Source organism: Diadema antillarum, unplaced genomic scaffold (genome assembly GCF_040938485.1).
Source record: "Diadema antillarum isolate AM-2024a unplaced genomic scaffold, OU_Dant_1.0 seq00001230_RagTag, whole genome shotgun sequence".
NCBI lineage: Eukaryota > Metazoa > Echinodermata > Echinoidea > Diadematoida > Diadematidae > Diadema > Diadema antillarum.
In genome coordinates, this window is record NW_027272018.1 from 9050 (window position 1) to 36952 (window position 27903).

The 27903-nt window shown below is 36.8% G+C and overlaps 1 protein-coding gene across 10 annotated transcripts in view; it reads left to right on the forward strand.

Moving 5' to 3' along the window:
• Positions 1 to 789: 789 nt before the first annotated feature.
• Positions 790 to 27903, forward strand: part of LOC139745035 (uncharacterized) — a 61826-nt gene continuing 34712 nt past the window's right edge. For 2 of the 10 annotated variants that reach the window (XM_071655442.1, XM_071655444.1), the window contains exons 1-4: positions 790 to 991; positions 3302 to 3378; positions 4866 to 4931; positions 8747 to 9183. The gene's annotated coding sequence lies outside the window, so the exon portion shown is untranslated. Of the gene's footprint in view, positions 992 to 3301; positions 3392 to 4865; positions 4945 to 8746; positions 11405 to 12051; positions 12183 to 13216; positions 13290 to 22727; positions 22784 to 23506; positions 27692 to 27903 lie in introns of those variants that run through there. The other 8 variants (XR_011711863.1, XR_011711861.1, XR_011711865.1 and 5 more) reach the window with 8 other exon arrangements.

Sequence of the window (27903 nt, forward strand, 5' to 3'; positions counted from 1 at the left end):
CCACAGAACTCTTTGTAAGACTGATGTTCTGTGCTTCCGCGTATGTACCTAGGCCTACCAAACTGCGTGCGCTCTATTCTTGCGGTCGGCTACACGTCACTTCCGGTTGACTGGAGTGAAAACAAACAGCTTGCAAGCGCTAAGCCTGCATAATGCGCATACTGACTGCATGCTGTGCATGTGCGACGTGTATAATTTATGTGCAACTCTACGCAGCTCAGACATGGGGACTGTTTTTCATTATTCATTTTGTCATCTGTGCCATCATTCATGAGATACATGCATCATGTCTTGCCAGCAATATTCTAAAAATCTGGATCCTGTCGATCGATCGGTCCCGGTATTTTGCCAAGTTTAAGGCGGCCGGACTGGACCTGTGCCCGTGAAATCGCGGCAGGACTCTGGATCAACAACCCGACAAAATGGCCAGATAATGTGCAGTAGAACCTCTTTGAGTAGGCCCTACCCCGATATCTACGCTTACTTAGTACCTCATAGAAACTTCAGGTAGGTCTACAGGCCTAACGTTAGTACTGTAGTAGGCTTAGGGTAGGGCCTAATTTAGGGTAGGCCTAGGGCCTAATCCTGCCGCCCGCACAGCTACAGTACCAGCTTGCGCTAGCGCTATGCTCGCGGGGCGCCCCGGCAGAAAACACGTACAGCGTTCACTCCAGGCTCACGCGAGTGGTTTGTTTTCACTCCAACGCTATCCATGACCCCGTGACACGCAAAATACCCGGATGTCCGACCATGAGAATACACGTACACACATGTTCTCCGATCCCTATCTATACCGTGTACGTGTACAGTACGCGTGTTTACAGTGGTACGATGTGCTGAGTACTGTACTTTGTATGCAATCACGACGTACGTAAAGCTATGGTGTGATGATAACTGTAAACTTTCTACGACTACTCTACGTCTAATTTCTTCCTAGCCTAAGACACGACCTTTGTTTGACACTGAGTTTTCAGCTCGAGTACCATACCAGGTAGGTGCACAGGCATGTCTAAACACAGACTGTCCCCCTTACTCGATTCTTGGTATCTGGCCTGGCCCCACCGTATGCACCACATGCAGGCCCCCGCAGCTAAGTAAAATCAAGGGAGATACCTCCCTGAATGTACGTTGTAGTGGGTATGAGGCTGTTGGTCGCAAGCAAGGTTTCTAACGTAGTTACGTAGAATTTAATGTTAGACCATGTTACCTGAATCTATGGGCAAGGTGAGATTTGTAGGAAGCCTAAGTTCCATTCAATTCCAAAGAGATAGTGATTTAGGGGTAGAAGTAGAACGTCAGCAGGTTCATGGGCGAAATACGGACGCCATTTCTTAGCTAACAGATCGATAGAGGGCGTATTTATGTGGTGTAATAGCAGTGATTTCTGTGCATGATATGAATACAGAGCTACCAAGTCTCACGCATTGTGAGTGAGACTCGAGCATTTAGGGGTCGTCTCACGATCTCACGCATGGCACCCATTTTTCTCACGTATGGGGCAAAGTCTGGAATTAGGGCCCATAATAAGGAGCATGGTTCAAAGGATTAAAGTGATAGTTACAATTGACAATTGAAGGTAGACATAAGGTCTAGGCCTATATTTTCCTTTTGTCTTTCAAAATAAGTAAAAGAAAAGATAGTCACTTTATTATGCACCTGATCGTGCCATTAAGACTAGGTCTATAGTATTAAGAGCTAAAAATTGAACTTGGCATCCCTGTGAATAGATGCTCTGTACATAGATGCACTGCACACACACCATTATGGTGGAGGGAAATTTATCTTGTACACTGCCACTTGACAAGGGATGCCAAGTTCAAACAATTTTTATGAGTGAGATTTTCATGACTTGGTATCTCGGCGTGCGAATGTGCGCGCGAGTGAGGGTGTGGGAGGGTTTTTCCTTCCTGTGGCCTCCCACGGTAGGGAGCTTTTTCAATTTTTTGCTCTTAATGGTGCGGTCAGGTGCACACTTCAGTGATTATTTTTTTTCTTATTTTGACAGACAAAAGGGAAATATACCCTCAATTGCAACTATCACTTAAATCTTTTGAGCTATGCTCATTATTATAGGTCCAAGTTGCGTGAGAAAAATGGGTGTCATGCATGAGATTGTGAGATGGCCCCTAAATTCTAGAGTCTTGCGCAGCATGCGTGAGACTTGGTAGCTCTGCTTGACAGAGGTAGGCACGTAAGCAGAAACCTAGAACAGAGTAAGCGTGACGTGATCAACCTAATATGATGAGCTCAGTCATAGACTCTTTCATGGACTCCTTAGGGTTAGAGGATGACGTGGCGCAGATAATCAGAATGATTGAAAAGTGGTAATAAAATACGAAAAACAACATTTCTCCCTTTCATTTTTCCTTTTTTTTAGGGGGCATACAGGGGAAGAGACTACATTGTACTTAGGTACGAGTTCTTAATTGTCAGAAATGTATCTTTATTGGAATTTGGATAATTACCGTACCTAAGATTCTTTAGGAAATTTGCAAACTCCGTTCCAGTCTTGAACTTCCCCTTTAATGATAATGGATAATTAGGGCAGTTTCAGGGTGGTACACAATTTCTTGTTTTTTTTTTTTTTTGGGGGGGGGGGGGGGGGGCAATTGCCTGATTAGGCTAGGTAATTTTGATACTTGCAAAACACTTGCCCGAAAATAGATATCATTTGCCCGAATTTTCTTACTGTAAAACAAATTTTTGCGTGCACTTTAATTTCGCGAGCGCCAAGAATCGCGAAATTAAAATGCACGCGAAAGTCCTTGTTTACACTACATGCATTGAACGCCAGTGGCACTTCGCGAAAATTTCATGCCACGAAAAAGGCTGTCGGTTCAAATTCGCGAAAAATTCGTGCCGCGAATATATCATGTTTTACAGTATTTAAATATTATTAATAATCATGAAACAAGGTTTTATTCTTTTCTGTTTCTGTCCTAATATCCTTCAAAATGTTTGACATTATTCAAAGAGTTTTGGACTAGTATTTTTGTTAGGTATCCTATCAAAACTGCACAAATTTTCAGGTAATTTTTCATTGTTTCATGCGAATATTGTCAAGTCAGAAAGGCATGAGTTGCAATACTGTTACTTCATGTGTTTCAGTAGCAAACATTGTAGAAGTTTGGGCCATTCATCATGCGATACATTAGAGACAGTCTGTCAAAACCAAATATGCTGGAATGTTAATTATTTATGATTGTTATGATATTCAAAGATTACTTATGTTTGCATGTTATACAGTATTAGAAAAGGTATATATTTTATTGCATAATAACATTTTTGTTTTTTGTTTCAGAATTCCTAATCATCATTTGGATCTGTGGAGGATTTGGTTTTTCTTTTTGTGGACGGAGCAAAGAGGTCATTTTCCTGGTATAGTGTTTGGGTAATTCACTTTAGCGGGCTAAATTACTGTGCAATGCCAATTATCTTTAACACTTCAGGTACAAATGTTGTTTTTTGGAAAGAGTTGGGATTTGGTAGTCTGCTGTGGAGATAGCAGTATTTTTTTTTTAGATGATGATCTGATTTTGATGTGAAATGCTTTTTCCTTAGACCCCAGATTGTGTATACTTGGGACTCATCTTCAAGAGGCTAATGTATGAAGGACACAAGTGCAGTTTTGGACTGGGGTACACGTGTTAAAAGACTGAATAAAGCACACAGTGACATCATATTAGGGGTACAGATTTCGATCTGTGTGCAGCAGTTGGATGTTATTTCATCAGTCATCATCCTAGTGCCAAACTGCAGTAAGGTCTACATGGTAGCTTTAAAATACAGGCAATATAATGTGATGTAACACTGTACAATATGTAGTATTCCTGTGAGGGAATATGTCTGCCATTGGTGTTTATGATAACTGGCATTGCACTATAGTACTTAGTATATCCCACCATACCTGCGTATTGTTGGTAGTGACTAAAGGTTATACAATTATTCACTTTAGGAGGGTAAGTTATTGCAGTTTTTTTTTTTTTTGGACACGAATCGGGCTTGTGTGGTCTATTGTGAGGATACCAGTATCTTCAATAGACTAATAGTGCAGTTTTACCTTGGGTTCATGAGAGATGGAACAGAGCACTGAATGACTTCATTTGAGTTGTACGTGATTGCCTATTGTAGGTTTTTGTCGAGCCCATTGGAGGTGAGGGGCGGGACTAAGGGATTGTGTGCAGTGTCTGTCCCTCCTTTATCCGCTCGTCTGTCGTCTGTCTGTAACGCTACAAAAACTGGAATATCTGTACTGAGGGCTTCAATTTTAATTAAATTTGGAGGGTACTGTGGTTATGCAAAGTTACACATTTTACCAAACAGCATGGTCACCTTAAGATCAAAGGTCACAGGCAGGGGTCAGTGAACTTTAAGGGCGGAAGTCAAGTTTTTTTATGGCGTGTTTCGATGATGGCTCATAACTTTTGATGGATATGTCTGTTTGCAACCAATCTTAGGTAGTAAATGTTTCCTTGGGAGATGAAGGTAACCACAAGGTCAGAAGTCACAGGCAGGGGTCAATGAACTCTTAGGAGCCAAAAAGTTGTTTAGGGTGCATTTTGATAATTTCTCATAACTTCTGACGGGCATGTCTGTTTGGATCCAAATTTAGGTGGTATATTGTCAAGTCAGAAAGGCATGAGTTGCAATACTATTACTTCATGTGTTTCAATAGCAAACAGTGTAGAAGTTTGGGCCATTCAACATGCGATACATTAGAGACAGTCTATGTCAAAACCAAGAATACTGGAATGTTAATTATTCATGATTGTTATGATATTCAAATGTTACTTATGTTTGCATGTTATATTAATAGAAAAGATATATATTTTATTGAATAATAGCATTTTTGTTTTTTGTTTCAGAATTCCTCATCATCATTTGGATCTGTGGAGGATTCGGGGGTTTTTTTTCGTGGACAGAGCAAAGTGGTATAGTGTTTGGGTAATTCACTTTAGCGGGCTAAATTATTGTGCATTGCCGATTACCCTTAACACTTTAGGTACAAATGTTATTTTTTGGCAGGAGTTGGAATTGAGCAGTCTACTGTGGAGATAGCAGTATTTCTTTTAAGAAAATGAACTGATATTGATATAAAATGCTTTTTCCTTAGACGCCAGATTGAGTATACTTGGGACTCATCTTTAGCAGGCTAATGTACCAAGGACACATGTGCAGTTTTGCACTGGGGTGTTAAAAGACTGAATAAACCACACAGGGGTGCAGATTGTGATCTGTGTGCAGCAGTTGGATGTTATTTCATCAGTCATCATCCTAGTGCCAAACTGCAGTAAGGTCTACATGGTAGCTTTAAAATACAGGCAATATGTGACGTAACACTGCGCAATATGTAGTATTCCTGTGAAGGAATATGTCTGCCATTGGTGTTTATGATAACTGGCATTGCACTATAGTATATCCCACTAAAGTAAATACTTGCGTATTGTTGGTAGTGACTAAAGGTTATGCAGGATGTACAATTATTCACTTTAGGAGAATAAGTTATTGCAGTTTTTTTTTTGGACAAGAATCAGGCTTGTGTAGTCTATTGTGAGGATACCAGTATCTTCAATAGACTAATCGTGCAGTTTTACCTTGGGTTCATGAGAGATGGAACAGGGCACTGAACGACTTCATTTGAGTTGTACGTGATTGCCTATTGTAGGTTTTTGTTGAGCCCATTGGAGGTGAGGGGCGGGACTAAGGGATTGTGTGCAGCGTCCGACCGTCCATTGTCGGCTTGTCTGTCGTCTGTCTGTAACGCTACAGAAACTGGAATATCTGTACTGAGGGGTTCAATTTTAATGAAATTTAGAGGGTAGAGTGGTTATGGAAAGTTACACATTTTACTAAACAGCAAGGTCACCTTAAGGTCAAAGGTCACAGGCAGGGGTCAATGAACTTTAAGGGCTGAAGTCAAGTGTTTGATGGCGTGTTTCGATAATGGCTCATGACTTTTGATGGACATGTCTGTTTGCAACCAAACTTAGGTGGTAAATGTTTCCTTGGGAGATGAAGGTCACCACAAGGTCGAAGGTCACAGGCAGGGGTCAATGATCTTTTAGGGGCCAAAGTCATGTTTTTTAGGGTGCATTTTGGTAATTTCTCACAGCTCTTGACGGACATGTCTGTTTGGAACGAATCTTATTTGGTAGATATCTCTTGGAGAGTTGAAGGTCATTACAAGGTTAAAGGTCACAGACATGGGTTACCAAACTTTGAGAGTTAGAATTTTTTCTATTCTGTGCAAACGGACAAGAGACATTTTGGCAATTGTCTTGTTTATAAAGGAAATGTTTCCTTCTTCAAGTTGTTTACGAGGGTTTTAATGTACTCTAAGGACACAAGTGCAAGTTTTGCAGTGGGGTGATGACAAATGGAATATAGCACACATTGACATCACTTAACCCTAACTAGGCCGGGGGGGGGGGCCTCCGAGGCCCCCCCCTCGACGTTCCGCGCAATGTATCGCAATCGCAAAAAGCTATCGCCGCTACGTTTCATGACTTTTTTCTTTCGAGTCTCCCGCATCTTTTGACACCAAATTTGCGACGCCCGGGCGCGCGGTTCCGAAGTTACGCATAAATATGTACATGCATGTCAGACCAAAAATTGCTCAAAAACGTTAATTCGTGTACAATTTCAATGCAAACTGTGCTTACTGGCAAATTTCATAAAAGCATGATTATTTTGGTGTTTTATTGATTAAAATCACTGAATAACATATTTTCTTGTTCGGAGCGATGTCGCGGACAAATTTCATCAAAAAAACAATGAAAAACATAAAGTCGAAAAAACAATGAAATACATAAGAAATTCAAAAAAACAATAAAATTCTTAGGAATTTTTTCTGATATCACAATTTTTTTTAACTACATTTGCTAAGGACACTAAAAAGAATATTTACACAAAAAATGTGCCTGTTTTGAGCTTTTTTTGTGTGATTTATACCAAATAGTCTGATTTTATGCATCATCATGCATAAATTAGCATAATTTAGCATAAATGATGATTTTTTGAAAAATTAACTTCATGGCATTTTGGATTACATCATAGGCGATGTGTGTGCTAATTTTCGTCGCGATCGCGCGGTCGACGGCCGAGATCTGGAGGGGGGGCCTGGGAGGCCCCCCCCCCGGCTCTATCAACTACCTAAATAGCCCGGCCTAGTTAGGGTTAAGTGATGTACACTGTGTTGTGTGTAGGCCCTACACCAGTTGTGCTTGTTTTCATCAATTTTTTATAGCCTACTGCCAAACTACACTACTGTTGTATGGTTGATTCAAATTACTGGCAATGTGTACTGACTTGAGATTACAAAATCCCTTGTTTATAGGGTTAGTATTGCTGTAAAGGAATAGGGAAGACTGGGGTTAAGTGGGACAAAGGGTGAAGTGGGAGACTTGTGTAGCTCTAAAACCATTTGGCTAATTAAAAATTATGTCATATTAATTAGTAAAAAGGTGTGTGTAAGCACAATTCAGAAATATGCCAAGAGTTTGTTCACATTCCTGCTGATATGAGTAGTACAATCCAAATGTATCCGCACACTGCTTCCTAGTTTGCTGTGTGTCACTTTGGATTGTTCAGATCCGTGAAGACTACTGTAGCACTCACAATAGATGCATTGTAAGATGGAATATACTTGCCTTTGCCATTATACCAATACCTTTTCCATTGAGACCAATTACCTTTGCCATTGATACGAATTACCTTTGCCATTGAATTGATACCAGTAACCTCTGCCATTAAATTGATACCAATTACCTTTGTCGTTGATACCAATACCTTTGCCATTGGTACCAAAAACTTTGATTGAATTGTTAAGATTGTGACAAAAGGACCTTATTTTTACTTTATCATTTTGCATAAAAAAGTACTTTGAATTTGTCATGAAATTGGCACTTTGTTTAAGGCCTGTCCTTAGTATTCATAAATTCCATCAAGGTAGCATGTCACCATTCCAGTCTATTCATATATTATTTGAATGTTTATATGTTAAACAACTGTGAGGGGGATGAAAAACAAAAATGTGTTTACGGGGTTAGATTTTGCAATTTTATATAACAAATAATTTTTGCTGGCATTTCCAACAAAAATAATGAAAGCTTCTCTTTGCCATAAAAAAAGTCATGTTGAGGTCATGTGTTCCCAATTATTTGTTTATTGCTATGTCAATTTTGTTCACAATTGATGAGAGTGATGAAGTCCACATTTAGTGTCCTGCCAGTCAGAAGTCAAATTTATCTATTTTTTTATTTTTGCATCAGATATATGTCAAAACTTTATGCATCTTTTGGTAATACTACATGTATATTGATGAGGAATATATTGTCAAAGAAGATCTAGAAGACAAAACATTATATTGGAAGACAGCAAGTGTTATTGCGTAAGAAAGTCTTGGAAAATTATGCTTCCCTCAGGTCACAAAAGGAAGTAACTTCGAAAGCTAACTTTGAGTGAATGAAGAAAATGATATTAGTTTTTCCGCTCTAATATAATGGCTACCCCTCCCGGTTATATTATAAAAAAAAAAAAAATGAAGAGCAGATATCATCAGTTTGATTTTGCCACCATAATTTCGTTACCCATAGTGACCTCTTAGTAAGAGTGCAGTCAAACTTGAAAATTTCAGAGTTTTAGATCGTAGGGCAGCATAATTTTCCCCTGACTTTGGGAGGCAGGATCAGAAACCACAATATAATTTCAACAAAGCTAATGTTCTTTTTGTTTTCTTTCTTTACAGGTCTGTGAAACCCCTGGATAAGAAAACAGGATACAGGTGAAACCCCTGTAAAGCGAAACAGGATACAGGTGAAACCCCTGTAAAACAAAACCGGTGAACAGGTGAAATCCCTGACAAACGAGAAAACAGGTGAACAGGTGAAACCCCTGACAAACGAGAAAACAGGTGAACAGGTGAAACCCCTGACAAACGAGAAAACAGGTGAACAGGTGAAACCCCTGAAAAAAACGAGAAAACCGGAGAACAGGTGAAACCCCTGTATATAACAAGAAAACCGGAGAACAGGTGAGACCCCTGTATATAACAAGAAAACCGGAGAACAGGTGAGACCCCTGTATATAACAAGAAAACCGGAGAACAGGTGAGACCCCTGTATATAACAAGAAAACCGGAGAACAGGTGAGACCCCTGTATATAACAAGAAAACCGGAGAACAGGTGAAACCCCTGTATATAACAAGAAAACCGGAGAACAGGTGAGACCCCTGTATCCCCTAACAAGAAAACCGGAGAACAGGTGAAACCCCTGTATATAACAAGAAAATTGGAAAGTATATAACAAGAAAATTGGAAAGTATATATAACAAGAAAACCAGAGAACAGGTGAAACCCCTGTATATAACAAGAAAATTGGAAAGTATATAAACGAGAAAACAGGAGAACAGGTGAAACCCCTGAAAAAACAAGAAAACCAGAGAACAGGTGAAACCCCTGTGTATAACAAGAAAACCGGAGAACAGGTGAAACCCCTGTATATAACAAGAAAATTGGAAAGTATACATACAATCAAGAAAACAAGAAACGAGTGAAACCCCTGTATATAAACTGGAACAGAAGTGCAGAGAGTCATAATGATAAATAAATGCAAAGAGTGATAGTACACAAAAAGTGCAACCAGTGATTTAACTGAATAAGTAGAAGGGGTGGAATTGCAGAATAAGTGTTAAGAGTAGTATTGGAGATTAAATACAAAGAGTGATATTACACTAAAAAGAGGAAAGAGTGATATTAGGGATAAACAGAGATCTGAAAGTACGAGTACTAAAAAACATTGTCATTTGAGAATTTGTCTTGGGATATAAATTGTGATAGAGAAAAAACGGGCTTGATTAGAGTAAATACAATCTTATAAAATTGCTATTACATGCTTTAGAAATAGTCAAATTTGTAAAAAAAAAGGGAACCAACCTGGGATATTTAAAGTTGCACAAATAGAAGACTGTGATTACAAAGATAAAACTCTATCTGCTGTAACTGAATTTGAATCTTCAGCAAACCTGAATCTTTGATCCTACTCTATCTTGAAAGAACTTGAAATAATTTCAAAGAGAATCAGAGAGAGAGAGAGAGTCTCAGAATCAGAGGCAGAAAGAGTCGGAATCAAAGACAGAAAGAGTTAGAATCAAAGAGAGAAAGAGTAATAAGAGAGGAAGAGTCAGAATTGAGGAGAAAAAGAGTCGAAATCTAACAAAAGAGTTTTAAGGAGTGTTGAATAAAGAGTGCATTCCGTAAAGGAGGTGAAAACTATAAAGCAATCAGAATTGAAGAGAATCATAATTGAAAGAGAATTCTCTTACAGGAGGCGAGAAGTTTGCTGAAAATTTAAAAATAGAAATATAGTCTTGCATCACTTGAGAAACGGTGTCTTGAGTGGGGAATTTACGGTAAAAGAGAATTGAAGAGCGCCATCTTAAGACAAAAGCATTATATCTGGTAAACGTTATTGCGGTAGACAATACAAGTCTTCTGGTGGCAAGACAGGTGTACACAAAGATAAGCAAAGGTGAGAGTGCTATAATCGCATTCCTGAAATTGCCGCAGTAGCCATTACTAGCAGGTAATAGACAAAGAGCGCCACCTGTTGGTAGAAACAATTAAGAATACACACATTGCACAAAATAATTTTTCTTGGCAGACAAAAAGCGACACCTATTGGTAGTAACTAATTAAACAACACACCTTGTACAAATAATTTTTCTCGGTAGATAAGAAGCGCCACCTGTTGGTAGAAACATTATAAGGACTGGTGTCACAGCCTCATTGCAAGTACATTGTACAGTGTAATACAGTTCACGTATCATATATTAGCTTTCAAGGCAATACAATTCTACAATTTTGTTGTCAATTGCAATACAGAGTACCAGGGGTAGACCTGATTCATATAAGTATAGTGATTCAAGGAATATATTGATTGAACAGTACATTTATTTGGTAATAGGTACCTACTTTCAAAGCCCTGTAGTTTGACAATGGAAGCAAGTGAATTCAAGAATGTTATTGGTGATATCCTAGATATCCTCCATAGTTGCGACTTGAGAAATGTAGAGGTCAGTGAATGTGATGCATGTTGTAATGTGATCAATGAAAATGAAAGCAGAGTACCATGTGAGGATTGTGGCAAGCAGTTTCATGTGATGTGTACAGGAACTATTTCTGAGGCTAGACTGTGTGATGCAAGGTTGATTTGGATATGTTCAGCATGTGGAAGCAATAATATTGCCCATCGCATCTTTGACAAAATTGGCATTCCCTGTCATTTCAACAGATACGAGCTTCTCAAAGACATTGGTGATGAAGATTCTGGTGCTGATGTTTCACATTCATCATGCAAGAGCAACCAGAGAAGGAAACCAAGCAAGAGACTGAAAAAGAGGTACCGGTATGTGAAAAGAAAGGACAATGGAATTCTAGAAATGACAAATGTGAGTGTGCAGAAAAGAGCAGATTGTGAGAGAGATGAATCAGATTCGACTTTCATGACAAATCTGACCAAGAGCCAATTTCAGCCATTAGAAACTGCAGTTGATGATGGTTGGATAACTGTGAAATCAAGGAAGACAAAAGTGACTACATCCCAAACAATGACTGACAATCCCAAGACCAAGACCTTTAACAAGAGCTCAGTGAGATCAGTAAATGGTGTGCCTCTCCAACCTGGTGTGACCTACATTGGCAAAGCAATGAAAGCCTACTATCTTGAAAAACAGAAAAGAGCCAAGACCAGCAAGGGCAAGAAATCAAAAGCAGAAACGAAGCAAAAAGAACCTGGTAAACTCGTGAAGCAAAAAGTGAATGCAAACTTGGACACAGAACGAAATGATAGTCTGCAGGTATATACTGAATCTGTATTGAATGTATATTCAAAGTGTGTTCAGTCACCTCGTGTGATGGCAAAATACACTGAGCAAATCTATGCAAAAACACAGAGAAGTTGGGCTGATGTGGCTAAAAGCACTCCGAATATGAGTAATGAATGTTGTGTACCGAAATGTGATCAGACTACATGTGCCTCTGTCCCTTCCACAGACATTGAAAAAGAAGTTTGGAATGTGAACAGGCTCTATGGAGGTGGAAATGCACGGCAACCAAGAAAGAAAGGTCGTTTCACGAAGATCAACAGACAAAGTGTGCTACCGGAAAAAAATGCTGACTCACAGGTGCGTAATAATGGAAAGGTCAAAGCTGACATTCCTGAAGGAGAACATGTAGCAAAGAATGAAAAGTTGTGTAAGAATGAAACATCTGACCATGAGGACAGTAATTCCACAAGTAGAGACAACACAAGCTCGAATGATATCTCCAAAGTGAAATGTGACAGAATGCACAATGTGCATGAACTAAACCCATGTTACAGTGGAAGAAAAGATGTTGAAAGTGACAGACAATTATCAGTGAAGGAATTGTTCCCTGTGAATTGTTGTACAGATGTAAGTGTTCACTCTCCATGTCAGAGACCTGTTTCAGCTACACAGTGTGCTGAAGTTTGTAATGAATCAATATTCTTGCCTGAAAGTGAAAAAACTACTAATCCATCTGACTGCATAGTAATGAATGATGATTCTGCGAAAAGTACTGACCACCACAATTCATATGATGTACAGGAATCAATAGTACATGTATTAGATGATGAACCAGCTGCAAGTGATTTAGAGACTGAAGAACATGTCTGTAAGCCTGTTTCACTCTCAAGTTCTGAATGTGGTAGAAGGCAGTCATATCCTATGACCAAAACAATCGCACAAGGAAATTTTAATCAAGGTGATCAACGATTTGGTTACAGTGCTGGCAAACAATGTGCATGTAATTCCCTTGTGGCAGTTCTCTACACCCAAACAAAGAATGGAATCGAAATGAGATCTTGTGATCTTGATCAGATTCTGACACTTGGGAATGAGTTGTATTATTACATAAAGAAGGATTCTCCACTGAATGAAGAGCTTGTAATGATAGATGAATTACCCAAGGAACTTCATATTCTGGATGAAAAATTTCAAATAACCTATGCTGAATCAAAATATGGAGTGTTGGATGGAAATCAAAACAATTTGTCAAATTTTGGTGCTTTGTCATTGAGCCAAGCCTTAGAACAAGAACTATGCAGATATGATGCATGTCTTATGAATTTTGCTGAGAGTACATTTGCAATCATTACACATGACAATGGTTATTATGTATTTGATTCTCATTCCAGAAGTCATGATGGATACTTGGTACAAGATGGATGCAGTGTCTTGCTTAGCATTTCATCATGGCAAGGTATACAGGTACACTGTTTGAATTTGGCAAAATCAATGGCATGTGATTTACGTACTACTCAGTTTGAACTAACTGGTCTGGCATTAGAATCCAATTCTAAGAAAAATGCATTGACAACTAGTGGCTCCAAGAGATCAAACTCACTAAATACTGCATGTAGGAATACAAATGATCAAAATAGCAACATTTCAAAACATTGTGATCATGTTAAAGGAATTAGCAGTGATAGCTGTAAGACTCAACATGACACAAAGAAAAACAGAGTAAATGTAAACAGTGATGACTATGGAAATGAGAATGAAGTTGAATTTGTTTCAGTTGAGAAGACAACAGAAAGAAGAGATCGAAATTTCAAATTTGTGCCGATTACGTACGTAGACAAGCGGTCTTTGTGCAATAAATTGAATTTCAGTTACAGTGGTACTGCCAATGAATCAATGGAGGATAGAAATGAAAGTTTGTATATTGGGAAACCTGTAAATATCAAGAGAGTTATGGGTGATGGCAACTGCTTTTACAGAAGTATTGCTCATGTAGTTACTGGCAGCGAAAGAAACCATTTCATGCTCAGGAAATCCAATGTGGCACATTTACTGGAAAAGGGTGATTTATTTAAAAATATAATAGACACAATGAAATATCAGAGTGTCAGGGAGTTTGTACTTCAAGAGAAATTGATGGATTTAGGAACATGGGCTGGTCACACTGATATTAGTTCAATGGCACATATGCTAGATCGTGATATATATGTGTATGATGATCGAACAGAAAATTGGCAAATACTGTCTGCAAGGAAACCTGGATACTACAACAAAGTAACAACTGAGAGAGGCATATATATTCTGTTCACTGGAGGCAATCATTTTGACGTAGTGGAAAGTGTAACTACTGTTATGTCTAGTACTTTGGATGAGAAATTACCTGTATTTCATGTGAATTCAGATACAAGTGTGGAAAACAAGAAGGAAAGTCATGATTTATCATCTAAGATTACTAAAACCCTAACAGTAAAGAAATGCAGTGTTAGAATGAGGAAAATGACATCAAAACAAATAATGGTAGCAAACCTGCAAGAGACACAAATTCTATTACAAAACACATGTGAACAGACATTAAATGCCGACATTGATGCATCCGAGGTGAAACAAGTGGGAGAAATAGAAAAGATTATTCTCATGTACAGTCCTGTGAATAAATCTGATAGAGAGAAGTTTTGTTGCAAATTAGGTATAAAAGCTAATGACAAATGTAGCAGTACTGATATGCAAAGAGATGTGGTAGAAAACAATGATATTACTATTCTGTCACAACCATTGACTATCTATAGAATTACTGGTGATGGAAATTGCTTTTACAGAGCTATATCATATGTCACATGTGGCAAGGAAGATTCACACCGTGATGTTCGAAAAGCAATAGTTAAGCATATTTTACAAAACAAGGGAGATTATGTAAGCCTTTTAAGGTCAGGATACACAGATATTGTAGAATACATTGCAAAGGAAAGAGTATTCAACAATGGCACATGGGCTACAGAATTGGAAATAATGGCCTTATCAAATCTGCTAGATACTGATATTTATATATATGAAGATAACTGTTCAAAATGGGAATTATTTGGTGCAAGCAAACTGCAGTTTGGAATTGTTACATCACAAAGAGGCATTTACTTACAACACACAAATGGCAATCATTATGATATTATAGAATCTGTGTGTCCAAGGATCCAAACATCGAATTCATGTCCAAAGCTGTCAAGATCACAAAATGTAACTGATATGGAAAGACTTGTGACAAGAAAGAGAAAACTCACAACAACTAAGAAATTTACAAAACAAGTCAATGATTGTCAAATCAATGTATTAAACAATGAAGTATTAGAGGATGACATGGAACCTGGAGTTAAAATGAGAAGACACACTAAAGAATCTGAAGATGTTAAAACTACTATGCAAACTACAAAAAGGAGAAAAAGAAAAAAAAAGAATGCTACTGTTACCAGACGAAAAAATAGAGATCAAATGAGAGCACAGAGAGAAAAGAGAAAAAATGAGCAAAGGCAGTTAAAAATTGAATATTCATCAGATGATCAGCCTTTTCTATTCCGCAAAGTTAGAAATGCAGCAGCAAAGAAAGTAAAATATCAAACAGATGTGAATTACAGGTTAGAAAAGAGAAAAGAAATGAGGACGAGACAAAAAGACAAGTACTCCTTTGATCCCACTTACAGAGAAAATGTCAAGAAAGCAATGAGCACAAAGATGAAAGTCAAATATCAAAACAATGCTTCATTCAGAGAAAGGCTGAAGAAAATGAGAAGATTTTACTATAAAACCAATGTTCTATATAAAGAGAGGCTTAAGAAACTGAGGAAAGCTAGATATCAAAATAATGCTTTATTTAGAGAAAGGCTTAAGAAACTGAGGAAAGCTAGATATCAAAACAATGCTTTATTTAGAGAAAAGCTCAAGAAACTGAGGAATGCTAGATATGAAAACAATGCTTTATTCAGGGAAAGGCTCAAGAAACTGGGGAAAGCTAGATATCAAAACGATGCTTTATTCAGAGAGAGGCTTAAGAAACTGAGGAAAGCTAGATATCAAAACGATTCTTTATTCAGAGAGAGGCTTAAGAAACTGAGGAAAGAAAGATATCAAAACGATGCTTCATTCAGAGAGAGGCTTAAGAAACTGAGGAAAGCTAGATATCACAGTAATGCTTTATTCAGAGAAAGGCTTATGAAACTGAGGAAAGGTAGATATCAAACGAATGCTTTATTGAGAGAGAGGCTAAACAAAATAAAGAGAGCTAATTATCAAAACAATACTATATTCAGGGAAAGATATAAGAAAATTATGAGAAAAGTTGCTAGCATTAAGTACAAGACAAATTCTGTGTACAGACAGCAAGTTGCAATGAGAAATGTGAAACGAAAAAAGCAAGAGAAAGTTGATATGAGAAATTGTGATCATGTTTTGAAAAAGTTTAAGGAAATTGTTTCACATGGCCCTGAATATGTATGTTGTGTATGTTTGAAATTATTATTCAAAAATCAAGTATTGAAGTGCACAAAAGCAAAATATAATGATACGAAATGCGTAAAAGAGGAGTACTTGCATACATGCAGTGATGACTGTGATATTGACTGTCAAATAGTAAAGTCACCAAGAAAATGTTTATGGATTTGTTACACTTGTCACAGGAAATTATTAGCTGGTAATATGCCTGGTGAAGCTAGCAAAAATAATTTAGAATTACATGCTATTCCTGCGGAACTTGGAAATCTGAATCAGTTGGAAACGCATTTGATTGCTCTAAACATTCCATTTATGAAAATTTTGAACCTGCCTAAAGGAGGACAATATGGAGTACATGGCCCAACAGTTTGTGTACCTTCACGCACAGATGAAACTGTAAAGATATTACCTCGACCAGAGACTGATGATCAATTTATTCGTGTGAAACTGAAGAGGAAACTGTCATATAAAGGATATTATGAATATCAATTTGTCAAGAAGAAGAATGTGCTAGCTGCATTGAAATATTTGAAGAAAAATAATAAGTGGTATTCTGATATTGCTATAGATAATGAATGGAGCTCTGATTTATCAGAGGAAAATAGTCAAGCAGCTTGTGTAAAACCATTGGATTCAAGTGAAACTAATGATGATGATGATGATATAGAGGATGATCAAGATGGACAATTACAAGGCATTCAGTTGGACACCTGTTTACAGAAGGTTGATATGAGGCAAGAAGTGCTTGATCAGTTTTTCGAAGATATTATATGTTGTGCACCTTGTGAAAAGAATAGTCCTGTATCGTTGTTGATGGATAAGGGTAATGAGGCAAAATGTTTTCCTGCTCTATTTCCAACAGGCCAGCCAACATTTCATGATACCAGGTACACTGAAGTAACACTTGGTCGTTATTTACATAATCGCCTGATGCATGTAGACAACAGATTTGCAAAAAATACAGAATATATCTTTTATGCTCAATGTATTTATGAACTGCAACAAATACTTTCTAATGTTTCTATAGCTCTCAGAAAAAGCTCAGAGGAAATAGATAATCCCATATCAATACAATGTTCAGATCTAAAAGATACAAGAAAACTTCGTGAGATACTGGATTCGAATAGAGGATACAAATTTCTGAAACAAATACGGGGAACACCTCCATACTGGCAATCTACGCAGAAAGATGTATTAGCAATGGTTAGACAACTTGGAAAGCCCACATGGTTTGCATCATTTTCATCAGCTGAAATGAGATGGCCTGAAGTTATTACTACATTGCTAAATCAACAAGGTGATAGAAGAAAAGCAAATGATCTGGATTGGACAGATAAGTGTAATTTATTAAGGTCAAATCCAGTGACAGTAGCTCGTATGTTTGACAAACGCTTTCATGCATTTTTGAACAAAGTGATTCTTTCTCCGGCAGAACCTATTGGCAAGATAATTGACTACTTCTACAGAATTGAATTTCAACAGAGAGGATCTCCACACACACACTGTTTATTTTGGGTTGAAAACGCACCTAACTTGGGTATCGACAAAGATGTAAATGTCATAGATTTTGTTGATAAGTACATTTCATGCAACATTCCATGTGAGGATGAAGATGAGGAACTATATGAAATAGTGAAGAATGTTCAGCTTCATTCAAAGAAACATTCAAAATCATGCAAGAAAAAGGGAACTACCTGTAGATTTAATTTTCCAAGACCACCTTGTGAGAAAACATTTGTTGTGAAGCCTGATGATAATTTGGAAGTTACAGATGAAGCTCAAGATATTCTGTCTACAGTAAAGAATTCATCATGTATGGAACGGACATATGATAATGCTAGACAGCTCTTTGAAGTTCTTGGGATGTGTCAAAAGGAATTTGAAGATGCCTATAATGCTGTAGCTACAAAAGAAGATATTGTCATGAGAAGAGATCCAAAAGATATATGGGTGAATCAATACAATCCATTCTTACTCAGAGCTTGGAATGCCAATATGGATTTGCAGTATATAACAAATGAGTATGCCTGCATTGTTTATGTTGTGTCATACATGTCAAAAGCAGAAAGAGAGATGGGTTTGCTCTTGAAAAATGCAGAAAGTGAAATGAAAGAGGGCAATGAAGATGCTCGGAAAAGTATGAAAGAAATAGGACATGTGTATATGCAAAACCGTGAAGTTTCAGCACAAGAAAGTGTGTATCGTGTTTGTAGCCTGAGATTGAAAGAGTGCTCAAGAAAAGTAGAGTTTATACCTGTTGGACCAAACCCTGTGAGGATGAGTTTACCATTGAGTGTTATTCAAAGCAGACGAGACGATGATGATAGGAGTCCATGGATGCCAAACAGAATTGATAAATATAAAGCCCGACCCGATGGTTTTGAATTTGAAAATATGTGTTTAGCCACATTTTGTTCAAAGTATAGACTACTCAGTGAATCTGATATGAAGGGTAAGAAACAGAAACAGAATGTGTTCAAATTGAGAGATCAGCTGGGCTATGTACAAAAACGATCAAGAACCAATGATGCTGTAGTGAGATTTCCTCGTTTTTCACCGACTGTAACCCCAGAAAAATATTATCAGAGTATATTGCAACTGTATTTGCCATTCCGCACTGATAAACAGTTAAAACCTAATCAATTTTTGACATATCAGGAATTTTACCAAACCGGATCTGTACGAATGTATAATAAGAACCTGGAAAGTGTCAAAAGTATTGTCAATGAAAATCTCAGGCAGTTTGAAAAAAATGCTGATATGATTGATCAAGCACAAGAATATCTTGAGAAATTTGGTCCACAAGAGGATGCATGGGGATTACTCTGTCCAGAAACAGAAATTGAAAGACATGAAACCGCTAAAATCCATGAAGAAGTTGAAGATGCTGACAATGAATTTAGAATCCCAGATCTTGAGTCCAAATCTCAGGAAAAAGAGTCATATGGCATAGAATTTCGATCATGTAGTATTTCAAGAGAAGACAGTAATGTCTTATTAAGAACTTTAAATAGCAAGCAGCAAAAGGTGTTCTACAAGATACGTCAATGGTGTCTTGACAGAGTTAACGGAAAAGAACTTACAACATTTCAGATATTTGTGACAGGTGGTGCTGGAACAGGAAAAAGTCATCTAGTGAAATGCATATTTAATGAAGGGACAAGAATTCTTAGCAGAATGATGCATAATCCAGATGATATTTCAATTATGAAAGTAGCTCCAACCGGAATTGCAGCTCACAACATTGGTGGTAGTACTATTCATAATTCTCTGTCCATACCCATTTCTGCTACACTACCTTACCAACCCCTGGGAGAAGAAAAGATAAGTCATTTACGTAATCAGCTGGGTCAACTACAGATACTAATAATTGATGAAATATCAATGGTTGATCAGAAGCTGTTGTGGTATATACATGGACGTTTAAGGCAAATAAAGCAGACACGTGATGATGCTCCATTTGGAAAGGTTTCAGTTATTGCAGTTGGAGATTTCTATCAGTTACCCCCAGTAAAAGGTACTCCTTTGTATAAAGATACACTGCAAAGTTCTTTATGGACAGACAACTTCTCTATAATTAACTTAGATGAAATAATGAGACAAAAGGATGATATAAAGTTTGCTGTTCTTTTGAACAAATTAAGGATAAAAGGAAAGACAGATGAATTATCTGGTGATGATGCAGCAGTTCTTCAATCATGCCAAACTGGAGAAGAATGTGAGGATGCATTGCATATATATTCTTCAAACAAACAAGTAAATGACTGGAATAAAATAATGCTTCACAAGAAATGCACAAATATCATATGTATTGATGCAGAAGATTCTGAACTCGATAATAAGGGTAAAAACAAAACGTGTGACAAACCACGCAGATGTACTAAAGCTTCCTTGCCAGCATATCTTTGGATTGCTGAAAATTCTAGAGTAATGCTTATCAAAAATGTGAATGTGACGAAAGGCTTATCAAATGGCTGCATTGGCACTGTAACTGACATAGTAAGAGTAAATGAAAATGCAAGACCTACAAGTGTGGTGGTAAAATTTGACAATGAAAAAGTAGGAACTCGGTCAATAGAAATGCAACAGGAATCAATTGGAAAAAAATATACTAGGAAACAATTTCCCTTGAAATTAGCATATGCATGCACAATACATAAAGTACAAGGCATGACAGTGGAAAAAGCTGTTGTTTCTCTGAAAAATATATTTTTGCCTGGGCAAGCATATGTGGCTCTGAGCCGTGTTACATCATTATGTGGACTAACAATTGAAGATTTTGATCCAAAAGTTGTGTATTGCAATCCAGCTGTTAAAGAAAGTTTAGAGAACATGCCAACATTTGTTGATGAAATGCACATTGACAATGATGTCTCCATTGCAACTATGAATATCATGTTACATAACATTCAAGGTCTTAAAGCACATTTCAAAGATATCCAATCAAATTTCCTATTAAAAAAATCTGATATTATTTGTTTAACTGAAACTTGGCTTAATGATGACATTTTTGATGTGAATTTAGATCAGTTCAAAATGTACAATCAGCCTCGGTCAAAGTCTTATTCTGATGAAAGTCCCTTATTTTCTGTACTGAAAAATCAAGCACATGGTGGAGTTGCAGTGTATAGTAAAATCAAATCTATTAGTAGGCTGGATTTACATGTCAATAATCTAGAATATATTACATTTGCAGTAACTTGTCCTTCATGTCTCATTTCAGTGATATATAGACCTCCTAGATATGACAAGAAACAATTTTGTACGAAACTTAAGAGGTTACTTATAGAATTGCAGCAAAGAAGTACAAAATGCATAGTTATTGGTGACTTCAATGAAAATCTCAGACAACATTCAAGTGATTCATGTGTGCATAAATTGATGTGTTCTTATGGATATCAGCAACATGTACTTGATGCTACAACAGAAGGTGATACATTGATTGATCATGTATATAGCGCAGGTATCGATACACTTCATGCTGAAGTTATTCCCCTTTATTACAGTTATCATGAAGCTATTAGAATACAGTTTTGATGAGTGCCATTATTAGTTTATGCAAAGTAATGTGCTATATTCTCAAATCAATTAACATTTATTTTCATTTGTCATATTTCCTTTTATAATACAGAATTAGGTAAACAGAATTGTGTCATTACAAATGTAGGAGAGAGTATACGACAATAAAAAAAGATGCTTAGTAGTAGTGATACATTATAGTTAATACCGAAGTGATTGAAGTAAAAAAAAAAATGCAATGAGCAAAACATACAAAGCATGGAGGGATCCACTGAAAAGATCATGCTTATGAATATGAAACAAGATTTCAATAAAAGTAAGATTACTACAGAAAAAACTGACATTCCAAGACAAAAAGTGACAAGACGTCTGTAATATTAAGACATCGGAATAGACAAAAACATATGACAAAAGTAATGATCTTTGACAGTTTGTTGAAAGAAATATTGTGATGCATGACATTGCGAAACGAAAAGATGAGTATTGTATCATTCAGAAATTAATTAGTGAGAAACTAATCCCGGCTGTAAGTGTATTTTGGCTACAGTGCTATTAATAAGATATTAAGTGGCAGTTGATGTAGATACGAGATGAGATTTACCAGTTTTGTTTCAAAGTAATTGCTAATGGCAGTTTCTTTAAAGCTCAGAAATGTGATCATTGCAGTATACAGTCAATACAATGTAGAACAGAATTAAAATGAAAGAGAATAGATATAGAATTGAAGTGAAACAAAGAACAGACATGAGACAGACATAGAACAGCAATATAACATAGCCTAGAAGATTATTGTGTTTACTATAGGAACTAGATTTTGCAAATTGATGATTTGAGGAAATGTACTGTATATTAATGCAGAAAGTTGAATGCTAAGGAGAAGTTTTTTGATCATGTGATAAGTGTCAAGAGCAGTAGCAAAGCCAGACAGGGGGGCACAAGGCTCGTGCCCCCTATTTGTAATTTCTGGTCTGCCTCTGATCAGAAGAAGAAAATCAAGGGAAAGCAGGTAATGAAAATGTTTAAATGACCCTGAACAAAGTAAGAGTTGTATGTGTATGCAAGATTCTAATGTACATTCATGTGTTGTAATTCATATCAATGAATACTTCATAATAACATGAATACTTCAGAATAAAACACAGAGTGACGACTGTGACTCATCATGTTTTTAACACAAGATTCGACTCAGTCATGTATGTGGTATATACCACAAGTTTTGAATCCTTTCACACAAATCAGTTTAACTCGTGCTCAAACCTCTGTTTCCTCAACAGTTCGTATTGATTGATTGCTGTCATTTATTAGTGTTTGGCAGACATTGTGCAAGCAAAGAACTGGCGAAATAACACATCAGTCATGGATTATATCCATATGATCAATATCCAATGGCTTTTCTTTTGCCTGTTGAAGGTTGAACTGGCCTGTGTTTGTGCGTGACATCTCCATCCTTTCATCCAAGTATTGAGGTAAGTTTTTTTCTGTTCCCAAGTCCTCTGCTTTTCATCACACTCGAGGCAAACAAAGGCTCAAGTGAGCTATTGCGATCACTCTTCATCTGACATTTGTCGTTCATTGTCCATTGTGCGTCATGCATAAAGTTTTTACATTTTCATCTTTCTGAAAATACCATGTCTAATTTTCACCAAACTTGGCTGAAACCATGCTTTAAACCATAAACAATTTATATGGAGCATCAAGTGTCACATAGCCTAATTTGTAACAAAATACTGTAAAACATGACATATTCGCGGTGCAAAATTTTCACGAATTGGGGCTGATGGCATTTTTTTGGGAATGAAATTTTCGCTAATTGCCAGTGGCATTCAATTCATACACTGTAAATAAAAACTAAAATTCGTGAAATTAATATGCATAAGAACATTCCTCTTTTTTCGCATAACGGTAGACCATGTGGCACTTGGCGCTCCATACAAATTGTCCATGGTTTAAAGCATGATGTTAATTGCACCACCTTCGTGAATTTGGGCCAATGTGTCTGAAATATACACAAGAAAGCCTTTTGAAGTTAAAAGTTCATATCATTAACAGTTATCACAGTGATATATGTTTACTTTTCTCGCAGTACACACCAAATATCATATTTATGCTAATATTTGAACGATAATGAAGGAGGAATTTTCAGCATTGGTAACAGTAAGTCTTTCATGTTTTTTTTTTTTTTCTGCCAGGCCTTGCTCAATAGACAGGACATGCCAGCTTTGCAGTATTCTCTCGATGTGATACAGGGACTAGGAGTCTACTAATTGAAGGCCCAAATGAATCAGACCATCTGTGGATCACATTTATCTCTACTGTGTAGATAACCCTACATCAAAGTGCATAGCATGCAAGACACTCTCACTCGCCTTCCGTCACCATGCCCTGAATGTAGCTGGGAAAGCATCTGCTAGAGTGTGCCTTGTACGCAGACTATGCGGCCATAACTGGGGAGCCGATTTTACCACTCTTTGCTCCACCGCCTTCGCCCTTGTCTGCGCTTCAGCTGATATTGCATTAAAGTATAGATATGAGACCTGGTTTTTGTGTCCAGGAGACGAAGTGTTGCCATGATAAACATACAGTATAGTTTTGTCAAAACCTTGTGAATCGTATTACCTCCACAGCATTCAAGCAGTTAAGGTCAAATTTAGTACACGTATGTACGATCTATACGAATAGACAAGACATCCTTGTGTTACTATCAGGTAAGAGCATTGCCATGGTAACACACATTTTTTTTTTCCTATCAAACTGAAACATTTAAAGGGATTGTATAGTTTTGGTTGAGACCTAATTTCAGGTTTCTGACATTTTTTGGTGGGATAACGAGAAACCTTTAATGAAATATGAAAGAGCATGTAATTCCACGAGGAATTCAATGTTTATTTGATAAAAATTGGTTTTTTGATATGGCTGTGATATAAAAAACAGAGCGATTCTGATAAAGTGTGCAACCCACCTTTTATTTCAATCGTTTGTTTTACTTTGTTTTTGGATGTTTCAGTCATTCCAAACCCGATTTTCATCAAATAAACTTTTAATTCCTCTTTAAAAATGGTATACCCTGTGCTATTTCATAAATGTGTTTTTGGTATCTCGCAAAAGGTTAAAAGCCCAATTCTCATCTCCACCAATACTGTACCATCCCTTTAAGCTATTAAGGTCAGATTGGGTGTGTATGAAAATCTTTACGTGTTTTTGTTTTTTTTTTCATAGGAGTCTGAGGTTTTGGAGCAGGGTATTAAAGGGGACCTCCGGATGATTTTCAGACTTTTACATTTGAACAACTATAGATTAGTTAAACTGAGTACAGAGTTTCAGATTTTTTTTCTGTGAAATGTGGCTGGATTAACATGATTTTCAAAAATACTGATGGCTATATTGGAAAAGATGGTCATGTTTGTCACAGTCAAATTTGAGATGTTTAGTGAACATTAACATTACTGATAGTATGATTTAGAATTCATGTACTACAGGAAAATATTTGCATCCCTAGAATTTATGTCAACTTTGCGTCAACAACTTGCAAATAAGCAATTGTGGCAATTTTTATTACAGGTGAAATTTGCCTATCCGTCTAATACCTTAGAAATAAGCTAATATTTTCATGTAATCAATAGGCCATGTTTTCTTGTATAGATATTCTCAAATTAGAAGATCACAGACATTTCGGCTAGATAATGTTTTCATGAATTGATATTGATACTATAGGGAGTGCACTATTGCCCTGGTGCATGGTGATGTTTTCACATGCATGTTCTTAAATTTGTGGTAATACTGTTCCGATAGAAAGGTCGGCTCAGTGGAAAAATAGGTTACTGTGCAGCCCTGTCAGTATAATAATCATTATAGATTCATGTTGTGTTTCTATATGATAATATGCTTCATCATTGATGCAGCTGTATTGTTCTTTACAGTGGAAAACATAACTCTGCTACATCTATGTTTTTGAAATGTGAAGTGCTATGTAGAAGGTCAATAACTATATTATGCTGAATATAGTTGTGGTACAGTGTAGGTTACTATAAAAGGATGGTATACTTTGGATTAAGATAAAGATTTCATGTTTTTGTGAGATAGTTAGAAACCACAGAAATGAAATGTTGAAGATAATACAATTTAATAGGAACTAAAAGTTTATTTGACTGAACCAGTTGTGAAATTACTCAGATAATTCATAAACAAGGCAAAACAATGGATCTAATGGAAGATGGGTCACACCTTTTATTAAGACCTCTTTATTTTTGGATATCTCAGCCATGAAAACCGATTTTCATCTAATAGATTTTTAATTCATCCTATAATTCCATGCTCTTTAGTGTTTTACATCAGTTTTTATTTTAATTATCTTGCAAAAAAGTTACAACCTGAATCACTACCTCAATCAAAACTATGCCATGCTTTTAAGCTCGTAATCATCATCAATACATTGTACTAGAATGTCGTAAACACATAACACTCACTCAATGATATTCCATTGTCAAACTTGAAATGGTTAACAACAAAAACATGATGTTTCCCTGAAAACAATAGTCTTGACCTGGATATTTGGTATGTAGCTTATTAATCACAACTTGGACTGCTAAACTGAATTCTGGTACAAGGACTGGTGATGTAGATGTTACTACCAACAGCCATGTTGTGATCTGAGAAGTATTGCAGAACGAAGAATTATGTTTCTAAAGGGTAATGAATGATGAACTGTTTGTGACATTAGTAGATGTGTAGAAAGTAAAATGGTTTGTCTATATGGAGGATTTTAGTGAAAATTCTCATATTGCTAAATTACACATACTATCACATGTATATGCAGACAAATATTTGCTAGGTTTACATGCAACATGCAGTAAGATTATCATGTGTATGGAGTCTGTATTGTTTGTTTTTTTGTTGTTGTTTTTTTTTGTTGTTTTTTTTTGTCTTGTTTTGCCTGAACATGACATACCTTTTTGGATATATGGAAAATCTGAGAATGGGCACTAAGTGTATGCACAGTTCTAAGAAATATTTGATGATTATAAAGGCATACATAAAAGAGCATAATACATGGTAGTTTGCTGGTTTTATCAGAGTGAGTTGAATAACAGGAAAGGGTTAGTTTGCTCATAAGAGTTGTACTCATCTGTAGTTTGATATATTTATAATAGAGGTGCTGTGTATACTGTGAACTGAATCAAGCAAAGAAAGGTTTGAATAGCCATAAGAGATACACACATGTGTATATCATGTTTTATATAAAATATTAAAGGAGTTACATTAACTTAACAATATCATGTAAAATGTATGAAGGATACCAAGAGTATGGTAGATATTGACTGCCCTCATTGAACCTCAGAGATAGTTAAGACACTTGGTTCAGTGTGACAAGTGAGGCCTTGAGCTGTAATTCTTTGTGCTTTGATGAAAAAAAAAATGCAGGGGTATTGTTTTAACAGTGACTTATATTGTTTAAAAAAAATGACATGTGTGCTTGTGCAAATACCATAGATTGTGTCAGACACCTGTTCAGTGGCAGGTCCAGAAGGGGGGGAGGCGTACGGGGGAGTGTGTAGGAGCACATACCCCGTTAGTTTGAAATAGCGACTCCGCCCGCTGCGAAGTTGGATCCAGCGGTCCAACCAACGAGATTGGGGCAACCCTTCAGATTTCCGGCACATTATGTGGTATCGTTATTTAAGAAAACATAATTTCATTATTAGCGTTACAAGGCGTCGGCTATTACTCTTGACAATGTCAAGGCTTTGAAGTAGATTTCAACACAACGACAAGTTAGTTAATGTGTGTACTATATAAATGTCATAGGTATTCAGAATGTATTGCTATTATGTATATGCCTTGGCAGTATGCAGTTTGTACAGATTTTTTTGTGTGTGATAATTTGTTATAGTCTTTCACGTAATTTCTGTTGTATGGTCATGACGTTACCTCCGTAGAAGAAAACTTTGTACCATGGGGGTATTCACAGCAACCAGATGAGTTAAGTGCCCATATTTCTGTTGAATATGACTTTATATGGTTTATACAATACTCTAAATGTAGTATAACGCTTAGAGGCTGCCATCGCAGAACCACATAAGCAACATGACGTGCAATTTTTGTGTCATACTTTGCAGATATGCTTTGTTTTTACTTTTCATTACAGATGTTTAGTTGTCTGTGTTATATCAAGTCTCAAGGGAAGGTTATTTCTTGTTGATAAAAAAAAAAATAAAAATTGAACATTCCCCATTTAATTTTCGAAACAGGCCCCCCTTTTATGGAATTCCTGGATCCGCCCCTGCTGTTAGTGTGCACCCTAAGACCAGAGGTCTTCAAATTTGTATGTATCTAAAGAAAGAGGAATAAATTCTGTGTAACCAGTGACCTGAAACAAATGACTGCTTTTGCCTCATTTTTGTGACAGCAAGTACATGTACAATACCTAATGATTATCACATGATGGCTACACAAAGAGGTGAACCTTTATTACAAAATATACTCAAAAGACAGGCAAATGGAACACATTGCTATACATGTACAGCCTCTTTGCTTTGTTTGTTCACACCAAATGAGTAGGAGTAAGAAGCAGTCTCTTATCATAATTGAG